This window comes from Rhincodon typus, chromosome 6, assembly GCF_021869965.1.
Source record: "Rhincodon typus isolate 14 chromosome 6, sRhiTyp1.1, whole genome shotgun sequence".
In the NCBI taxonomy this organism is placed as follows: Eukaryota; Metazoa; Chordata; class Chondrichthyes; order Orectolobiformes; family Rhincodontidae; genus Rhincodon; species Rhincodon typus.
Genome location: NC_063337.1, coordinates 62,887,907 through 62,895,568, shown reverse-complemented (window position 1 = coordinate 62,895,568; position 7,662 = coordinate 62,887,907).

Here is a 7,662-nt window from a genome sequence, read left to right as displayed (position 1 = left end):
AGAACTTTCTAGCATTATCCTATTCTTACTTGTGCTTTGTTTAACTCTTGTATCTGAGCCAATCAAAAACTTTGCAAGCGAATCCTGTCATTATTTCCTATCTGTTATTCAGTACAGATGTTTCTCCTCAGACATTTACATAGTAATATTCCTATTGGATATGAAACTGTTGAAATTGAAAATTTGAATTTCATACCCAAGCACACATTTAAAGGTACATTAGGTGCTCACAGCTAATGTAGGAAATATAATCTATCAAATTTACTATTGTGTTTCTGTTAGTCTTGCTTTAACTATCTTGCACGAAAGCAGCCTGAAATGACATCAAGGTTAAAGATATTCTGCTAATAGCTGGATTAAAGTGCAGGAGTGGTATAAATTTGACTGAACCATGATCATAAAATGAATGGCAATACAGTTTTATCTCTAATTTACTTTATTTTCTTAATTCTAAAATGGAAAAATAACATAGCAGAGTGAACGTTCTGCATAATAACGTACCTTATGGAAATTATGCCATAGCTTCAGGTTTATATTAGATAATGCGAAAAGACTAAGCTGATTCACAGCTTTACAGATGTTCGGGGTCAAATGACAGAATTCAACATTTGGTTTCAAAGATTACATTATGTAGTCTCTAACAACTGAATATAAATGTGAAACGTGATTGCTAATCACCTACTGTATTACAAATAAAACTTAGGACCCCTTGTTCCATTTGAAACTAAATTCTATTCTGTGATAAGATGGTTTTGTTTCTTGTTTTCTCTCCCTTAATTTGTCGAAGGATGAAGGTTATTTCCAGACATGTAATATAGTTTTGGAGAAATCATATCTCACGGTCTTTGACTTTAAGGCTGAGCAAAGTAAAAGTATCGTTAAATTATGCTTCTTTAGTTGGTGCAATTTATATCTATAATTCTGAACTTTTCTACACTAAAGCTGTTTTTATAGAATGGTCCACCGAAACATTCACAAGATATGCCTATGATCCAGAGACAAAAGCTACAAGAAACAAAACTAATATCTTTTGCGTACTTTTTCAGATGACCAGATACTTTAAATATCATAAGACTATAAGATATAGGATCAGAATTAGGCCATACAGCCAATTGAGGTTGCTCCACCATTCGATCATGGCTGACATGTTTCTCAACCCCATTCTCCACCTTCTCCCCATAACCCTTGATCTCCTTATTAATCAAGAATGACTTGGCTTCCACAGCCCTAATTGCCCAGAAGGTAGTTAAGAGTCAACCACATTCCTGTGGGTCTTGAGTCACATGTACAGCAGACCAGGTAAGGCTGGCAGTATCCCTCCCTGAAGGACATTGGTGAGTCAGATGGGTTTTTCCGACAATTTCCGATGGACTTGTGGACATCATTAGAGTCTTAATTCCCCAGATTTTTATTGAATTCAAATTCCACCATCTGCCACAGTGGGATTTAGTCCCAGGTCCCCAGAACATTACCTAGGCCTATGGATTAAAAGTCCAGTAATAATACCACTAGTCCATTGCTCACCGCACCCCTCCCCCCCCCACCCAACCTCCCCAGCTTGTGTGCTGAACAGAAGTGTTCTACAAGTCAATCACCTAATCTGCATTTGGCCTCCCCAGCATACAATAACGTGTGCATGAGTAAAGTCGACTAAACTGAAAGGAGAATTCTTTCATTGATGTAATTTGGATGGAGGGTTTAGAACCTTCAATGCTGAGAAGAATTAAAAGGACAAATGTTGCATTCCCCGCATTTGTATGGAAAACACCATAGGAATTTGACAGGATGTTGGGTGTGATCTGAAGAGTGAATCAGCCTGTCACAGAGGGAATGCAGGGGATAGGAAAACGTGTATGCTGATGATGTCCAACAAGAGGCACCAGAAGATTACCTGTTTACATTGGGGGCTGGTGTGATGGCAGGGGAATCCTAACATGGTTCTGAGAGGGAGGAAAAGCGAAGAGTAGAAGTGTGGTAAATGGCTCAGACAAGCTTGAGGGCACTATTAATTATTTTGGGAAAGGAGGAAATCCTCAGTTGACATGAATTTTTCTGGCAATACGGCACAGTGGCTCAGTGGCTGGCACTGCTGCCTCACAGCGCCAGGGACTTGGGTTCGATTCCAGCCTTGGGCAACTGTCTGCGTGGCATTTGCAAATTCTCTTTGTGTCTGTGTGGGTTTCCTCCAGGTGCTCTGGTTTCCTCCCACAATCCAAAGATGTGCAGGGTACGTGGATTGGCCACGCTAAATTGCCCATTGTGCCCAGGGATGTTTAGTTAGGTGGATTAGACAGGGGAAATCAAGGGTGGGATAATGGTCTGGGTGGGATGCTCTTCAGAGGGGTGATGTGGACTTGTTGGGCTGAATGGCCTGTTTCCACACTGTAGGGATTCTATAATTTCTATGAAAATGGGGGACATTAGTGAAGCACTAGTGTAAAAGATTGTATCGTCTGAGCAGATATAAAGGAAGTTGCGAAACTAAGAAAATGAAATGTGGCTCCTAAAGAAACAATGTGTGAGGAAGTGTAGTCAAGGTGGTTGTGGGAGTCAGGGAGCTTAAATAGTATTTATTGATGCCCTATCATAGAAGTGAAGAAAGGGAAAAGTCAGACATGGACTACGTGTCATTTTTGAAGGGGAAAATGTGTTTAATAAATTTATTAAAAGATTATTTTGAGTATGTAACAACTATTGTGAAGGGAAGCCTGTAAACGTCATATACTTGGGTTTCAAAGGGCATTCAATAAGATGCAACATAAAAATTAATATGTAATGTTGAAGTAGTTGGTGGCAATTTATTAGTATGGATAGAAGATTGCTTGATGGGCAGAAAACAGAGAGTCTGGATATATTGAGCATTTTCAAGCTGGCAGGCTATAACTCATGAAGTACTGCAGGATCAGTGCTGGGACTCAGCTAGTTCTATGACTTCAATGAAGAGACTTTGAGTATTGTACTTAAGTTTGTTGACAGGTCAAAGCTAGATCAGAATGTGATTATGTGAGGAGGCCACAAAGAGATATAGATAGGTTAATTAATAAATTTGGCCAACTCTGAGGTTTCAGCATGAAGAAACCTGAATATTTTTTAAAAGATATGAAACTTTAAAATGTTAAGTTTCAGGGAGGCTTTGATGCACTCCAGCAATGAAAACAGAAAATTAGTATGCAGTTACTGCAAGCAGTTACGAAGGCAAATAGCGCATTAGCTTTTACTACAAGGAAATTTGTGTACAAGAATAAGTAACGTTTACTATATTTTTACAGGGTTTTGCTAACAACACATTTTAGTCTCCATGTCTCAGAATGGATATATATGTAAAGAATGCAGGAAAGTGAAAGTTCCATAAATTATTTCATGGGATGAAAGCATTGTCCAAGAGCTTGAGACTGAGTAAACTGGACCTACAGTTACTGGAGTTCAGAAAAAGGAGAGGTGATGCTATGTGATTCTGAAGGGGCTTGATTAAGGTCACGCTAAAAGTTGTTTTTCCTGATTCAAAAATGTAAGACGTAGTGACACAATCTCAGGGAAAGGTTTTGATCATTTAGTATTGAGGAGAAACCTTTTCACTCAACAGGTTGTGAATATTTGGAATTCTCTGCGTTTTTTTTTGTGGAAGCTCGATCACTGAGTTTATTTAAGACTTTGATTGACAGATATCCCAACGAATCAAGAAGTAAGGGAATGAGCAAGCAAGTCGACATGAAGCAGAAGATCAGCCATGATCTTATGGAATGGTGGAGCAAGCATGGGAAGGGAGTGGGGATGGAAAGAGCTGTTAGGTCTACAACTGCCCCAATTTCTACTGTGCTTACCTCAAAAAGCTTTCAAAAATTTTACTATACTACTGTATTACCATTTTCTACACTTTCTTCAAATAATTCAATATTATTAACCAAACATGGCGTTCTCTCTTAAAATCCATGATGATTATTCTTTACTATATTTTTGTTAATAGCGGAAAGTGCAGAATTACAGGGGGTTATAGAGATTAAAAGGAGTAAAGCAAGATGCAATGAAAGTGAAAGATAGGGCGGCGCAGTGGTTCAGTGATTAAAACTGCTGCCTCACAGCGCAGGGCCCTGGGTTTGATTCCACCTTTGGGGCTCTGTCTGTGTTGAGTTTGCGCATTCTCCCCGTTTCTGCGTGGGTTTCCTCCGGGTGCTCCGGTTTCCTCCCACAGTGCAAAGATGTGCAGGCTAGGTGGATTGGCTATGCCAAATTGCCAACAGTGTTCATGGATGTGTAGATTGAGTGGGTTATAGGGGGATGGGTCAAGGTGGGATGCTCTGAGGGTCGGTGTGGACTTGTTGGGCCGACGGACCTTTTTTCACACTGTAGGGATTCTATTCTATGAAAATACAGAAGAATTCAAAGATTATAAAAGTAAAAGAGAAACACTAAGATACATTTTCATTGGTACATGTAGAATGCCAGAATAAGAACATAGACCAGTACAGGCCATTCGGCCCATGATGTTGTGCCGACCTATTATCCTACGAGGATCAAACTGCCCTGCATACCCTCCATTATATTAACATCCATGTGCCTATCCAAGAGTTGATTAAAAGTCTCTAAAGTATCTGACTCCACTACCACTGCTGGCAGCGCATTCCACACGCCCACCACTCTCTGTGTGAAGCGCCTACCTCTGACATCTCCACTGTACCTTCCTCCAATCATCTTAAGATTATGCCCCCTTGTAATAGTCATTTCTGCCCTGGGGAAAAGTCTCTGGCTATCCACTCTATCTATGCCTCTCATCATCTTGTACACCTCTATCAAGTCACCCCTCATCCTTCTTCATTCCAATGAAAAAAGACCTAGCTCCCTCAACCTTTCCTCATAAGACCTGCCCTCCAGTCCAGGCAGCATCCTGGTAAATCTCCTCTGCACCCTCTCTAAAGCTTCCACATCTTTCCTAATGAGGCAACCAGAACCGAACGCAATATTCCAAGTGTCATCTAACCAAGGTTTTATAGAGCTCCAGCATAACCTCACAGCTCTTAAACTCAGTTCCCCTGCCAACAAAAGCCAACACATCATATGCCTTCTTCACAACCCTATCAACTTGGGTAGCAACTTTGATGGGTCTTTGGACGTGGACGCCAAGATCCCTCTGTTCCTCTGCACTGCCAAGAATCCCGCCATTAACCCTGTATTCTGCATTCAATTCAACCTTCCAAGATGAATCACTTCAGACTTTTCTGGGTTGGATTCCATCTGCCACTTCTTTGACCAGCTCTGCATCCTGTCAAGGTCCCGTTGTAACCTACAACTCCACCAACATTCGTGTCATCGGCAAACTTGCTAACCCACCCTTCCACTTCCTCATCCAAGTCATTTATAAAGATCACAAAGAGCCGAGGTCCCAGAACAGGTCCCTGCGGAACATCACTGGTCACAGAGCTCCAGGCTGAATACTCTCCATCTATTACCACTCTCTGTCTTCTATTGGACAGCCAGTTTAGTGTCCAGACAGCCAAATTTCCCTGAATCCCATGCCTCCTTACTTTCGGAATGGGCCTATCATGTGGAACCTTATCAAATGCCTTGCTAAAATCCACGTACACCACATCCACTGTTCTACCTTCATCAATGTGTTTTGTCACATCCTCAAAGAATTCAATAAGGCTTGTGAGGTATGATCTGCCCCTTACAAAGCCATGTTGAGTATTTCTAATCAAACTGTGCTTTTCCAAATAATCATAAACATTATCTCTCAGAATCCTCTCCAATAATTTTCCCACCACAGAAGTAAGACTGACTGGTCTGTAATTTCCAGCATTATCCCTATTCCCTTTCTTGAACAAGGGAATGACATTTGCAACCCTCCAATCATCTGGACAGTGAGAAAAGATCATCGCCAAAGGCACAGCAATCTCTTCCCTTGCTTCCCGTAGTAACATTGGGTATATCCTGTCTGGCCCAGGGGACTTATCTGTCCTCATGTTTTTCAAAATTTCTAGCATATCCTCCTTCCTAACATCAACCTGTTTGAGCATATCTGTCTGTTTCATGCTGTCTGGTGACTACTGAAGCAAAGTATTCGTTAACGACCTCCCCTACCTCCTCTGACTCCACGCACAAGTTCCCTCCACTATCCCTGATTGGCCCTAACCTCACTCTGGCCATCCTCTTGTTCCTCACATAAGGATAGAACGCCTTGGTGTTTTCCCTAATCCTATCCGCCAAGGCTTTTTCATACCCCCTGCTAGCTCTCCTAAGTCCATTCTTCAGTTCCTTCCTGGCTGCCTGGTAGCCCTCTAGTACCCTGTCCGATCCTTGCTTCCTCAACCTTAAGTAAGCTTCCTTCTTCCTCTTGACTAGATGTTCCACAAGTCGTGTCATCCAAGATTCCTTCACCTTACCATCCCTTCCTTGGGACAAACCTCTCCAGTTCTCGTAGCATGTGCTCCCTAAACAACCTCCACGTTTCTGTCGTGCATTTCCCTGAGAACATCTGTTTCCAATTTATGCTCCGCAGTTCCTGCCTAATAGCATTGTAATTCCTCCTTCCTCAATTAAACACTTTCCCATACCATCTGCTCCTATCACTCTCCATGACTATAGTAAAGGTCAGGGAGTTGTGATCACTATCACCGAAATGCTCTCTCACCGAGAGATCTGATACCTGGCCTGGTCCGTTGTCAAACATCAAATCCAATATGGCCTCCCCTCTGGTCAGCCTATCTACATATTGAGTCAGAAATCGTTCCTGGATACACCTGACAAAATCTGCTCCATCCAAACTGTTTGCACTTGGGAGGTTCCAGTCGATATTCACAAAGTTGAAGTCACCCATGTCAACAATCCTATTACTTCTGCACCTTTTCACAATTTGCCTCCCAATCTGTTCCTCAGTGTCTCTGTTGCTATTTGGGGGTCTATAGAAAACTCCCCATAAAGTGACTGCTCCTTTCCTGTTTCTGACTTCCACCCATACTAACTCAATAGACAAACCCTCCTCGACGACCTCCCTTCCTGCAGCTGTGATACCATCCCTGATTAGCAATGCCACTGTCCCACTTCTTTTACCTCCCTCCCTATTTCTTTTGAAACATCTAAACCCTGGAACATCCAACAGCCATTCCTGCCCCTGTGAAATCCAAGTCTCCGTAATGCCCACAACAATGGTAGCTCCAAGTACTGATCCATGCTCTAAGTTATTAACCCTTCTTTCTGACACTTCTCGCGTTAAAATAGACACTTCAACCCGTCACACTGACTGCAACTTTGCCCTATCAACTGTCTGTCTTTCCTCACAGACTCTCTGCATGCTGTATTTGCCTGAACACCAGCTACCCCATCCTTTGATCCGTAGCTCCATTCCCCAACCCCCGCCAAACTAGTTTAAACCCTCCTGGAGAGCTCTAGCAAACCTCCTGCCCAGGATATTGGTGCCCGTCCAGCTCAGGTGCAACCCGTCTTTCTTGTACAGGTCCCATCTTCCCCAGAAGGTATCCCAATAATCCACATATCTGAAGCACTCCCTCCTACGCCAGCGTTGTAGCCACATGTTCAGCTGCACCCGCTCTCTATTCCTAGCCTCACTAGCCTGTGGCATGGGCAGTAATCCTGAGATTACTACTCTGCTCGTCCTGCCTTTTAGCTTCCAAGCTAACTCCCTATATTCACTTTTCAGGTCCTCATCCC